This window comes from Rana temporaria, chromosome 1 (genome assembly GCF_905171775.1).
Source record: "Rana temporaria chromosome 1, aRanTem1.1, whole genome shotgun sequence".
In the NCBI taxonomy this organism is placed as follows: domain Eukaryota; kingdom Metazoa; phylum Chordata; class Amphibia; order Anura; family Ranidae; genus Rana; species Rana temporaria.
This window is the reverse complement of record NC_053489.1, coordinates 212,485,449-212,500,052: the sequence shown is the minus strand read 5'-3', so window position 1 is coordinate 212,500,052 and position 14,604 is coordinate 212,485,449. Positions and strand designations below refer to the sequence as shown.

General features: G+C 44.1%; 1 protein-coding gene and 1 pseudogene across 5 annotated transcripts in view; both read right to left on the bottom strand.

Moving 5' to 3' along the window:
- CABIN1 (calcineurin binding protein 1) overlaps window positions 1-14,604 on the bottom strand; it is a 288,720-nt gene that overhangs the window by 148,324 nt on the left and 125,792 nt on the right. The gene's annotated exons all lie outside the window — the stretch shown is intronic.
- LOC120925258 lies at window positions 951-1,033 on the bottom strand (annotated as a pseudogene).

Here is a 14,604-nt window from a genome sequence, read left to right as displayed (position 1 = left end):
GACGGGTGCAAACGTCAAGTGACCCTCCGAAAAGGGCCCAACCCTGATCCCCCGGGGCATTAGGCTCCTGGCAGGGACTGAGGTAATCTGTGGTCCGTGCAGCCGAAGCCAACACGGACCCAACTTCCTTGGAGGGTCTGCCGAAACAGAACCCTCCTCGGTGGGGCTCCTCCGAAAGGAGACCCCATGAGAGCAGGCGAACTAAGCCAGAAGGCCATGTCCACCTATTCCCAAGACTTCAGGGCTGGCCCGAGGACCGGCACCCTACTAATCACACATAAAGTGTACTCAAAGTGCACCAACAAAAAAAAAAGACAGAAACGTGACAACACGGGGTAAAATAAAAAAGAAAGTGGGGGAGAAGGAAGGTGGGAGATGCGAGTAGAAAGTGACCATCGTGCAATACGATGGCCGGCCCTCCGGCCAGGAAACAAAAATTCACCCGGTCCTTGCCAAAAGGCTCGGCCCTAGAAGCAAGTGGTAAAAAAGTGTATGCGGAGATGTGACCAAGGTGCCACACTTGTAAGGGTCCCTCTCAAAACACTTGTGCAAGGTATGGCACCCCTGGACTGCCACTCCAGGGGCACTATCTCCACAGGCTTTTCAACGTACCCTTCCCCCCGACCCGGACCAGCAACACCCTTCCCAGCCAGGAAGGTAGGAGTTCTGAGAGATTAGGGAGAGCCCACTTCAGCAGGCTACTCCTCCCACTCCCACCTAATCACATTCGGGAAATACTAACCGCTCCCCCCAAGGGGAAGGAGGAGCAAGTGTTCTCTCCCGAACAACTGACCGGGGGCAGGCACCACCAAATCCAGGCCAAAGACCAGGGGCCCGGCCCCTCAGCTTTGATCTCATGCCTCTCCATCCAAATCAGAAGGCCTCCGCCTCCACGCCAGCAGGCTTAGCATCCGCCAACCGCCACCCCTTTCCACCTCGCTGTGTACTCAGAACGGTTAGCATAGCACCATCTACTGGCAACTAATAAGAACAGATACTACACTTCATCTTAGCCAAAAGGCCGAGATGCTCTTGCTTTTTTTTTTAAAGTTCATTTAGATAGCAGTGTGCAATAACAAACCTAATGCATTTATTCAGGGTGATTGGACTGTAAATCACAGTCAACCCATCTTACTGATGCCTCACTATTCATTAAAGCGGAGTTCCACCCTAAAAATTAACTTTCTATTAACAGCTTGCATTTAATGTAGAAAAATAAATAAATTAAAAACTTTTTTTTACTCACTTCTATCTGGCTGTTACTAGGCACATTTCATAATCTGCCTAGTTCCTGGTCCTAGGTGGTTCAACTTCCTGTCCTAAGACTCCATTGCCTCCTGGGAAATGATGACACTCATTTCCCAGGAGTCTCTGGGCATTACTGTGCCTAAAAATCACCCAGCATGCACCTCTCCCTGAAAACCAGGAAGAAAAAGGAACTGGGCTTGACATGCCCACACATATGATGAATACGGCCACAACATGAGCTGTTGGATATAAGGCAAGTGTTTGCAATGATTTCTGGGGAGCTATTAATCTGTTTTAGGGACTATTTAATGTAATTCATTTTAGCTTGAAAAAAAAAAAAAATGATGCCCAGAACCCCGCTTTAACACAGCAGGAAAAACATTCACAAAACATGGGCATGTCATGTTCTCATGGGTATTACGGTTCCAGAGAATGTACAAGATCCACTTTATGTATAACTGTCTCTAAAACACCATGCGACAGAAATCAGCTGAACAAGGGTTTCAGTTTATTCAAAACAGAGCCAGCATAACCTTCTACAGGAAACATTTTCTTGAGGCCTCTCTAACCTACACTATATTGTCAAAAGTATTGGTAGAGCTGCCTTTACACGCACATGAACTTTAATGGCATCCCAGTCTTAGTCTGTAGGGTTCAAAATTGAGTTGGGCCACCCTTTGCTGCTATAACAGCTTAAATTCTTCTGGGAAGGCTGTCCACAAGGTTTAGGAGTTTGTCTATGGGAATGTTTGACCATTCTTCCAGAAGCGCATTTGTGAGGTCAGGCATTCATGTAGGTAGGACGAGAAGGCCTGGCTTGCAGTCTCCACTCTAATTCATCTCAAAGGTGTTCTATCAGGTTGAGGTCAGAAGTCTGTGCAGGCCAATCAAGTTCTTCCACCCCAAAATCGCTTATCCGTGTCTTTATGGACCTTGCATTGTCCACTGGTGCGCAGTCATGATGGAACAGGAAGGGGCCATCACAGACTGTTCCCACAAAATTGGAAGCGTGAATTTGTCCAAAATGTCTTTGTATGCTGACGGCGCACCTTAATAGTTCCCTTCACTGGAACTAAGGGGCCAAGACCAACCCCTGAAAAACAACCCTACACCATAACCCCCTTTCCACCAGTTATTTGGACCAGTGCACAAAGCAAGGTCCATAAAGAAATGGATGAGAGCGTTTGGAATGGGGGAACTTGACTGGTCTGCACAGAGTCCTGACCTCAACCCGATAGAATATCTTTGGGATGGATTAGAGCGGAGACTACGAGCCAGGCCTTCTTGTCCAACATCAGCGCCTGATCTCACAAATGCGCTTCTGGAAGAATGGTCAAATATTCCCATAGACACACTCCTAAACCCAAGGGACAGCCTTTCCAGAAGAGTTGAAGCCGTTATAGCTGCAAAAGGTGGGCCAACTCAATATTGAACCCTACGGACTAAGACGCCATTAAAATTCATGTGCGTGTAAAGGCAGGCATCCCAATACTTTTGACAATATAGTGTATTTGAAATGCTGCCCCCTGAAAAACTAAAAGCCTATAATCCCAGGAATGACACAATAACCCATGTTAGGATCTATTAACAAAAACTGGACCAAAAGCCAGTCCTTGCCTATATCATTTCATATCAAGCTAGAAATCTGGTTGCTAAGGGAACTTGCTTAATTTTTGCTCTAGTTCTTGTAAATCAGCCCCAACATGGCTGCTGGTAACAGTCACAGTCTGTCAGTAATCCCTTCTGCTAATCACAAAACTGTGTTGAATTTAACAGATAAAACATTTTACATTACCAAATCTAATCAGACAAGGAGATTAGGTAATGTGTCCACTTCTCCCCTTTTCGCTGGAGCTGGTGGTGTATTGAATGTGTGGGCAGTGCATGCATTAACTCCAGTGTCAGGGCTTGACAGACTGTAGGAGGATAGCTGTGCTCCCAGGGGTCTGCCATCCCATATACGAGATGAATCACTACAAACATACTGCCTTCCATGCAAGAGAATCCAAACAGTCAGAACAATAGTGGAGAGATTCTCTGCCAGTTCTTGTGTTACATTAAAGCTCCTGATGGGTGACTGACATCCCTTCTGCTAGATTATCCCTACATCCCTCTCTGCTTGATCAATGATGTTCTGTGACACAGAGATGGTTGCCCTGCTCCAAGCATTCCAAGTTCTGTGCGCAAAGCCAAGAATAGAAAAAGAAAACCATAGCAGAAATAAGTCTGAAAAGTGCCAAGATATTGAAATAGAGAAATTAGAAGAGACCAAAGCCTAATGCCTAATGCAATTCCGACGCACAAAAAAACACGCATGCTTGGAATCAATTCGACGCGTGCTCAGAATCATTGAACTTAATGTTTCTCGGCTCGTGGTGTTGTACGTCACCGTGTTCTTGACGGTCGGAATTTTGTGTGACCGTGTGTATGCAACACAAGTTTGAGCCAAAATTCCGTCTGAAAAAAAACACGGTTTTCTTGTTGGAAATTCCAACCGTGTGTACGCGGCAAAAGTCTAATTGATCAATCTATCTCATGGTTATCAAAGTATCAGTAAAGGAAAATTAAAATAAATTATTTTTTGACAGAATGGAGAGGGATTAGAATACCCGTCAGTTTTTATTGATGTTCCCAGTACGGAAATTCATCCTATTCGTCCTGTTTACCGTTATTATTGAAATTGAAAATAAAAGAAAATCACTCATTTTGGGTTGTCGCTAGAACAAGAATAGTGATGGTACGTTCCAATGGGGACTCTAGGGAAGCCCTCACATTAGAAGGATTTTTTTTCTTCACTTCCTGTTGTGGGAATGGGACAGGAAATTAATGGAAATCTCCCCAATAAGGCACGGATGGCAAAAATAAACCTTACGGGTGAGGGGGGGGGGGGGATAACCTTTCTTACTCTATCCAAAAAAAAAAGCTTTGCCTTTAGATCTACTTTAAATAGAATCTTTTAAGCAACAGCCAAAGACAAGTTCAACATTATAGTTCATCCATAATGGAAAAATATGGATGTGTCCATAACTGGCCAACTCAAGGTGAATTCAAACACAATCACTAAACAAATATTGTCTAAATACAAGAGGTATGTGTATCCTTACTTGAATCTGGATATCCTTTATGTGTGTCTTTGAGATCTCTGCAATAATCAAACTCCTCCTACTCTGTGTACAGGAGCTGACCTATCCCAGCTTGTCTCTCTTAGGCTGGCTGGTCTTGTATCTGACCCTTCCAGTAGTTTTTTGCAAGCAGCCTGAAGTAGGTGGACCTGCTTGGTCCCTCCTACAGCTCTTCTCAGGTTATGAACAACACAGTAATGATGCAACTGCTATTTTTACAAGGTGATATCTGGGTCTGCAAAGGCATTTGGTGCACACAATATAGGAATTTTGACTTCCTGTATCTATATACCGAATGCAATATTGAGTGTATACCGAGTGCAATACAGGACACAGGCAAAGTATTAATAGACCCTGGATTATAGGTTCACACCTTCAGATGATTGAACACTGGCAAAACATTGAAGGACATGGCCCTGGCCGCCTCCCTATAAACCTAAGGGCCCTTTCACACCAGCGGACGAACGGTCCGCTTTTCATAAGTCCGTTTACAGACTTACAATGGTTCCCTATAGGAACACAGCCGTTAGCGGATGGAGCATCCGCTAACGTCCGTAATCACCCGCCTCCGTCAGGATCTGGTTTTTCAGACAGAAGAAAACCCTATTTTTCTTCCGTCTGACGGATCGGATGAATACGGACAGACGGTCCGTATTCATCCGATTCCCCATAGGGGAGAGCGGAGGAGAGACAGGGCGGTCTCTGCACTGTGTGCGGGGACCGCCCTGTCCGCCGACAGCTCATCGGGGATTAACGGAGGATTTCCCGCTGAGCCAAATGGGCTAACGCAGCGGATCAATACGGATCCGCTCCGTGTGAAAGAGCCCTTACTCACTCCACGAGTCCTCAGTATTGTAGCAAGCAATGCAGGGTAATCAAGGAATGGAAGGCAGGGTGGCCTGTGCCTTGTACGGTGCTCCATGAGAGTGGAAGGATGTAGACAAAAAAAAAAAAGGGGGTCCCACTGCATCAGCTGTTTTAAAAGAAACCCGCTGACATTTAGCCCGTATGCACGGCAGCTGGACCGATAAAGGTCTGCTGACCGACTCCCGATCAGCGCTCTGAGCCAATGCTGTGTTCTGGTGGAGGCCCGTGTCAGAACACAATATCACAGCATGGGGAGATCCCCGTAATAACATGAGATTGTTAAAAAAAGATTTGGCTATACATACACTTTAGGTATTTTAGTTCAGAATGGTTTATTATGTTTTCAGATTGTCAGGGAAATGGATATATGACCATGTTAGAATTTAACAGAGTATTCTGATACCACCAGATTCAAAGATCTGAGGTTCAATCAATAAGCATTATTTAGATGCTAAATCTGCACTATATAAGAATAGATTAATATTGATTTCATGGACCTTGCTGGAAGTTTTTTGATCAGCAAGACTAAGGATACATTATTGATCACAGTTTCTAAATACATTACGTAAAACTGAACTCCAGCCTTAACTTTTAGTCTTTCACTCCTCTCCTGGACTGAAATTGCCTACTCTGATTTCACTGCACACTTTAAGCTTCTTACAGAGTGCATTAAAGGTTGCAGCAAATACGCTAAAGCCTGCCTCATTTCCTGGCTGGAGAACATCCAACATTATCTACAGTGCCTTGTGCAAGTATTCACCCACCAATTTTTTTTTATTCCTGTTTTGTTGCATTACAGACTGGAATAAAAAAAAGATTTTTGGAGCTTTGTACTCAACATGCCTACAACTTTGAAATGATAATTCATAAATATTCAATACTTTGATATGATTACTATAAGATGTGGTCAAACCAATTAACTTCAGAAGTCCCATAATTAGATGACCGCATATAAGGTCCACCTGTGTGCATCAAAAAGGCAGTAAAAATACAATGCACCTGTTCTAAAGGTCCCTTAGGCCCCTTTCACATTGAGGAGTTTTTCAGGCGGTAAAGCGCTAAAAATAGCGCTGCTATCCCGCCTGAAAAACTCCTGCCCAGCTACCTCAATGTGAAAGCCGAAGGGCTTTCACATTGAGGCGATGCGCTGGCGGGAGACAAAAAAATCTCCTGTCAGCAGCATCTTTGGAGCGGTGAGAGGAGCGGCATGTATACCGCTCCTTCACCGCTCCTTCCCATTGAAAACAATGGGAACCGCGGCAATACCGCCCGCAATGCGCCTCTATAGAGGCGCATTGCGGGCGATATTAACTCTTTATCGGCCGCTAGCGGGGGTTAATACCGCACCGCTAGCGGCTGATACCCGCGGCAATTCCGGCGGTATAGCGCCGCTATTTTTAGCGGCGTTATACCGCCACCGCAGCTCCCGCCCCAGTCTGAAAGGGGCCTTACTCTTCAACACCTTTAAGCAAGCAACATGAAGATCAATTAGCTCTTCAAAAAGGCCAGAGACCAAGTTATAGAGAAGAATCGTTTAGGGCAGGGTTTGACACATTTGCTTGGAATCTAGGAGCCAGCTAAAAAAGTTAGGAGCCAGAAAACGCACCCCGTCCCGACAAGCTTGCGCGCAGAAGCGAACACATACGTGAGCAGCGCCAGCATATGTAAACGGTGTTCAAACCACACATGTGAGGTATCGCCGTGATTGGTAGAGCGAGAGCAATAATTCTAGCCCTAGACCTCCTCTGCAACTCAAAACATGCAACCTGTAGATTTTTTTAAACGTCGCCTATGAAGATTTTAAAGGGTAAAAGTTTGACGGCATTCCACGAGCAGACGCAATTTTGAAGCGTGACATGTTGGGTATGAATTTACTCGGCGTAACATTATCTTTCATAATATTAAAAAAATTGGGGATAATGCCGCATACACACCATCACTTTATGTGATGAAAAAAAACGACATTTCCTGTGAAGTAAAAAACGACGTTTTTGAAACTTCAATTTTCAAAGACGAAGTTGCCTACACACCATCGTTTTTTCACAATGCTCTAGCAAAGCGAGGTTACGTTCACCACTTTTTTCCATTGAAGCTCGCTTCATAACTAGCTTCTGGGCATGCGCGGGTTTAAAAACGTCAATTTAAACGTCGTTTTTTGCTACACGCGGTCAATTTCTGTGAAGTAAAAAACGACGTTTTGAAAAACGACACATGAAATTGAAGCATGCTTCAATTTTTTTTTGTCGTTTTTCACAAGACATAAAACGACGTTTTCCCCCACACACGGTCATTTAAAGTGACGTTTTTAAAAACGTCATTTTTTTTCCATCACATAAAGTGATGGTGTGTACGCGGCATAACTTTACTGTTGTCTTATTTTTTAATTAAATAAAGTGTAATTTTTTTCCCAAAAAAGTGCGCTTGTAAGACCGCTACGCAAATACGACGCGACAGAAAGTATTGCAATGATCGCCATTTTATTCTCTAGGGTGTTAGGATAAAAAATATATATAAATGTTTGGGGGTTCTAATTAGAGGGAAGAAGATGGCAGTGAAAAATGATATTAGAATTGCTGTTTAACTTGTAATGCTTAACTTGTAATACCAACGGCCACCACCAGATGGCGCCAGCTCACACAAGGAAGAGCTGGGCCCACCTTCCAAGCCAAGTCGACAGGAGGCTATTTCTAGTCGCCATGGCGACCTGGCGACCGGGATTTGTCGAGCCCTGGTTTAGGGTTGGGTTATAAAAAAAATATCCCAAACTTTAAACATCCTATGGCACCATTAAATCTATCATAGCATATGGCACCACTCAGTGGCGGCCCGTCCAAAAAAAAATTATTTAAACATGTCCCTTTAAGAAATCAAAAAATTTAACAAAAGGTCCTTATGTGCACTGCGGCCGGGCGGCAGGCAATATGAGAAGCGCCACGTCTATGCAATCATGAGATTGCAGACGAGGTGCTTCATTTTCAGCCAATAACTCGCTCTGTGGCGCAGCCGATCGCGCCACAGCTTCCGGTGCGATGGATGGCCGGGCAGGTGCACACTGCATATACTTCTTTCACCACCCTAGGTGGTTAGTGATTGGCTGGTCCATAGGACGTAGGGCGGTGCCTTTTTCGGACCAGAAGCTTTTAGCACATTCCAGGGACAGTACATCTGGATGGGGTTGCTAGTGTTCAGTGTGTGGCAGGTAGGGGGAGGGGCAGCCTGGCACACAGTGAATAAGATAATGTTATGCTAGTTGTTCAGGCTGTCCTCTCCTCTTATCCTGCTGCATTTACTCCCAGTCCGAGAGCAAAGATTAGATCTCCCTGGCAGGGGGGATCTGATCATACTGGATGGCATGGTTACATTGTGCTAGGAGGAGGGGAAGACAAGCTTCCTTCACTGTACACTGATCTGTGCTGGATCAGATCACTGACAGGTAGATCTATCTCCTGACCCCATCCATCCATTCATCCTACCACCACATCCATCCACCCATTCCATCCATCCACCCACCTCATCCATCCCATCCACCCACCGGATTCTATCCATCCTTCCACCGCATCCATCCATCCACCCCATCATCCATCCATCCACCCCATCATCCACCGCATTCTATCCATCCCATCCTTCCACCGCATCCATTAACATACACCCACCCATCCATCCACCCCATCATCCATCCATCCTCCCACCCCATCCATCCTACCACCACCCCATCCATCCTACCACCCCACCAATCCACCCAATGCATCCATCCACCCAACGTATGTCACCCATCCCATGCATCCATCCATCCACCCCATCATCCATCCACCGCATTCTATCCATCTCATCCTTTCACTGCATCCATCCATCCACCTATACATCCATCCATCCATCCTACCACCCTATCTATCCTACCACCCCATCCATCCACCGTATTCCATCCATCCACTCACCGCATTCCATCAATCCCATCCTTCTACCGCATCCATCCATCCACCCACCCCATCGGCCATCCACCCATCTATATATCCATCCATCCTCCACCCACCCCATCCATCCAGCCAGCCAGACAAGCTTCCTTCACTGTACACTGATCTGTGCTGGATCAGAACAATGACAGGCAGATCTACCTCCTGATCATTAAATATCTCCTTCCTCGCTGCATCCATCCATCCTATCCATCCCATCCATCCAGCCACCTATCCATCCGTCCACCCACCTAAACATCCACCTACCCATCCATCTACCTACCTGTCCATCCATGTACACTCCTACCTGCTGGTTGTGTATATCCTGGCTATCCCTCCTGTTTCATATATGAAAGCAGGTTATTTCTTGGTATTGTCCTAAAGCTGACCATACTCTGTCCAATCCCCTTTTTCATCAGACCATACACAATACAGTCTGTGCAATCTCCTATAGATCTGCCAACTACTATGTAGTGCAAGAGCCTGCCTTGGGGGGGGGGGGGGGGTGAGTGAGGGGGCCAGGTCTGTTTTGCGCCCCCTCTAAAATTCTGACCACCAGCCGCCACTGGCACCACTACAAACCTGACAAGTGAAGGCTACCCACCAAAACTCATAGACTGGACAAAAAGGGAGATACAACAAAAACACCAACGATAACACTGAAGGAGCTGCAAAGATCTACAGCAGGGATGGGAGTATCTGTCCATAGGGTCACTTTAGGCCACGCACTCCAGAGAGTGAGGCTTTATGGAAGAATGGGCAAAAAAAAAAGCCATTGCTTAAAGAAAAAAAAAAAATACACTTTTGGAATACACAAAGCAGCATGCGGTATACCTGGAAGAGGGTTAATTCTCCAGGTGAGACTAAGACCCCTTTCACACTAAGGTGCTTTACAGGCGCTATAGCACTAAAAATAGCGCCTGTAAAGAGTCTCTCCAATGTGAAAGCCAGAGGGCTGTTTCACACTGGAGCGGAGTGCTGGCAGGACGTCAAAACAAGTCCTGCAAGCAGCATCTTTAAGTGACTGTAAGAGCGGTGTACACACCGCTCCTAAAGGGCCCCTGCCCATTAAAATTAATGGGCAGCACCGGCAAAGCACCCTTTTTTTCGGCCACTAGCCGACGCTCACCACGCCCCCGTGTAAAAGGGCTCTAAAGCTGAACTTTTTGCCCATCATGGGAAACCCTATGTGTGGCGCAAACTAGAGCTGCGTGTCTTTACTGGTCTCACAATTTGATTATCATGTCAACGATTCAATCTGATTTAATATTACGATGGATCAAGATTACTGTCCACGGTTTTCATCAAAAAATTTCAAGCAGTCAGAAAAGCTCTATTTTCTTAAAAAAATGTCAAAAAAATTTATAAAAGAAAAAACACAGCAGACAACTTAAAGAGGAGCCCCAGGCTCCCCCCAAAATACTAGAGGAGATGGTCAGAGACTGCAGACATACAGTGCCTTGAAAAGTATTCATACCCCTTGAAATGTTACAATCAAAAACCTAATTGTATTTTATTGGGATTTTATGTGCTAGACCAACAAAGTGCCACATGAAGTGGAAGGAAAATGATTAATGGTTATCAAATGTTTTTAAAAAAAAATATATGAAAAGCTTGCCATGCATTTGTCTATACTTTGTTAAATTTTGGTCTCATCCGACTAGAGCGTCTTCTTCCACATGTTTGCATGTTTCCCCCACATTGCTTCTCACAAACTGCAAACGGGACTTCTTATGGCTTTCTTCTTGCCACTCTTCCATAAAGGCCAGATGTGTGGCGTGCATAGCTAATAGTTGTCCTGTAGACAGATTCTCCCACCTTAGCTGTGGATCTCTGCAGCTCTTCCAGTATTACCATGGACCTCTTGGCTGCTTTTCTGATTAATGCTCTTCTTGCCCGGGCTGTCAGATTAGGTGGACATACTCTTTCCATTTTTGGATAATGGATTGAACAGTGCTTGGTGAGATGTTCAAAGCTTGGGGATATTTTTTATAACCTAATCCTGCTTTAACCACTTGCCGACCAGCCACTGTATATATACACTATATGTATTTGCCCCTTCCTGATTTTTTGCATATTTCTCACACTAAAATGATTCAGATCATCAAACAAATGTTAATATATTACACAAAGATAACCTGAGTAAATCCAATATGCAGTTTTTAAACAGTTATTGCATTTATTAAGGGGAAAAAAGCTGTTCAAACCTGCCTGGCCCTATGTGACAAAATAATTGCCCCTCCCATGCTGAATCATGAATAAACTGTGATTAACCACAATTTTTTGGAAAGCGGAGTTAAATTTCACTTGCCACACCCAGGCCTGATTACTGCCAGATCCGTTGAATCAAGAAATTACAAAAATAGAAGCTGTCTGACAAAGTGAAGCACGCTAACAGATAAAAAAAAACCCACAAATCATGCCACAATCTAAAAAAAATCAAGAACAGATTAGAAACAAAGTAATGTACATGTATCGTCCTAGGAGGGGTTTCAAAGCCATTTCTAAGGCTTTGGAACTCCACTGAACTCCCGGGGAGAGCCATTATCCCCAAATGGAAAAACTTGGAACAGTGGTAAACCTTCCCAGGAGTGGCCGGCCTACAACAATTCTCCAAGAGCATGATGACGACTCATCCAGGAAGTCATAAAAGAACCCAGAACAACATCTAAAAAGAACTACAGGCCTCACTTGCCTAATTCAACAATGAGAGAGTCTGGGAAAAAACGGCATCCATGGGGGAGTTTTATTCGATTTTTAATAAAGGTGTTGCACAGTAATGAAAAAGAATTGTATACTTGTGTGATCTTTTGAACACTAGCCAGCCACTTGTAAAAGTAAACAGTCTTTACTTGCCCTTTTAAAACCAAGCAAATAAAAACTGATTTCTTCAGCAAATTAAACAAAAACAGTCCAAAACTCTGGTCTCCAAAATAAGAGCTTACCACCGGTAAAACTTGTCCCTCCATGGGGTTAAAGTCCTCCCAAGTATGTCCTGCTTCACACACTTCACAAACAACTGCTGACTGTTTCCTGGCCTATTCAGCCCTCCTCTACAGGCGAGACATCAGGGTCTCATATGAGGACTTAATTATCCTGGAAAAACTACAACTCAGTTTTCCCCTTTTCCCAGATCCATTATATTTTATATATTGTATAAGGAAGCTGCACGATTATTCCTTAAGAATTGAGATTGTGATGCAACCAGTCTGTAAATGAGGTCAGTTTAACCACTTAAAGACTAAACCCTTTTCTGACACTTGTTGCTTACAAGTTAAAATCAGTATTTTTTGCTAGAAAATTACTTTGAACCTCCAAACATTATATATATATATATATACACATACATATATATATATATATATATATATATATATATATATATATATATATATATATATATATATATATATATATATATATATTGTACAGGACGCCATGGCTGGGTCCTGGAAGGACGTTATATTTCCCCTCTGTTTGGACTGTGGTGCCTTTAAGGGAACGGAAAGGGTTAATGCACCTGTCCAAGGAAGTAGTTTAAAGCAGACAGGAAGTGCAGGTGAGAGTGAAGGAGTGTAGGAGAGTCTATGCATGGTGAATGGTGGACAAGGAAAGCTGTGGAAGCTATGAAAAGCTGTGAAAGGACTTGGCAGTGTGTTGCCTGAAAGCCTGCTACTGAAGGACTTACCTGCAAGGACTATTTAACTGCGATAGCAGTTCTGAGCTGTACAAGTCGGTGAGACTGTTATTTCCTTTGTTTTTGCTGCTGCTAAGCCATTTAAGTTTAATAAACCTTAGTTTTGATTTAAAAAGCCTGTGTCCTGCGATCAAGCTGGTCCCCCAAACATTACAATATATATATATATATATATATATACATATACATATACATATATTTTTAGCAGAGACCCTAGAGAATTTTTTTTTGTATAATGTGAAAGATGATGTTACTCTGCGAGAATTGTGATCTTTATTTTAAGTAAAAAAAATGTATTGCGATTCTCATTTTAGCCAGAATCGTGCAGCTATACTGTATAACAATGGCATGAGCATACAATATTGCATACGAAACATCAGAAGTGTAAACCTAGATACAATGCATTGTCACTTCACACGAGACCCTCTATTATAGAAGGAAGACCCCAAGTTCAGTTCACCTCTCAAGCAACAGTTAGCCACTTATAGGCAACAGGGTCTTCCGTGATCTCCTAGTCCACCTCTCCACACCAAAATGGACTCCCCAAGTGGTCCTCCAGGAAAGCTTGCCTGACATCGACATAGCCTCCTGACTCTCTTCCCCCGGAAAAGGGGGGGGGGGCAGGGGAGAAAGAGTGGTGACTGCTGGGGCTCAATCCAGCTCAAAAAGACAAAAATGGAAACAGAAAACATACATGTAAAGAAACATGCATGCAAAGAAACAAACCCCCAAGAAGCTATCTCATGTTCACATGCTCTGCCTGGAGAGCCCTTTGCCAATAGCCAGAACCCATATGCAAACAATTAACAGTACAACCACATGCCATAGCTAAAAACCCACACTGGGCTGTACACAAGATAACGCTCAACTAAACCAAGGGGTGGTAAGGGTCTGATAGTCCATTCCAGCTCTCCACAGCAGGCCAAGGAGTTAGGACAACACATTAATAGCTAAAGAATCAGCAGGCAAGTACGACAATAAGTATAGCAGGAAATACTCTGTGGCCGAGACAGTACCCACCCCTCCACAACAGCATTAGAGGACCGCTAAGGGCCAAAAGCTCATGTAAGACAGTATGAGCATTAATATAACTGAGCCCCATAAGAAGTGTTCTACACCCGTCATCGCTAGTGTCAGAAAGAGCCATATAGTAACCCACATCGTGAATAACAGAGATCAGTACCAGTCGCCACCATATAGCAAAGTAGCAGTGCTTAATATGGTTCACACAAGAGCATTTCCAACATATCAACCTTCGGTTAGTAGGTAAAAAGAGTTCTAGGAATGAACCAGGCTTATAGTCCATGCTACAAGCCTGGGTAAATCATCAAACAGACATGAAAAAGACATGATAGCTCCATGGGGACCAGGCATATTCCAGCAGGGAGAGCATAGCTTTCTCAGAAGCGCCTCTAACATAGCTGGTAGCTTCACAGCATAATGAAACACATTTGTTAGGTAAAAGAGAGTATAGATAAAACCTATAGCCGAGAAGGGGCAAATAAGCAAAATCTGTAATAAGGACGGACCGGAAAAGTCGCCAGTGGAGATGTACTCCAGGCTTGCCACCAATGAGGAAAGCAACGGATAAAGCAATTACATACAAAGTGACTTCAACAGGTAAGGAGTGGTGAGACAGGAATAGACAAAGTAGGATAGGTCTCCATGACAACTGAACTCAAGGACTTACGAGGAGGGAAATGTCCCGGAGCACATCCAA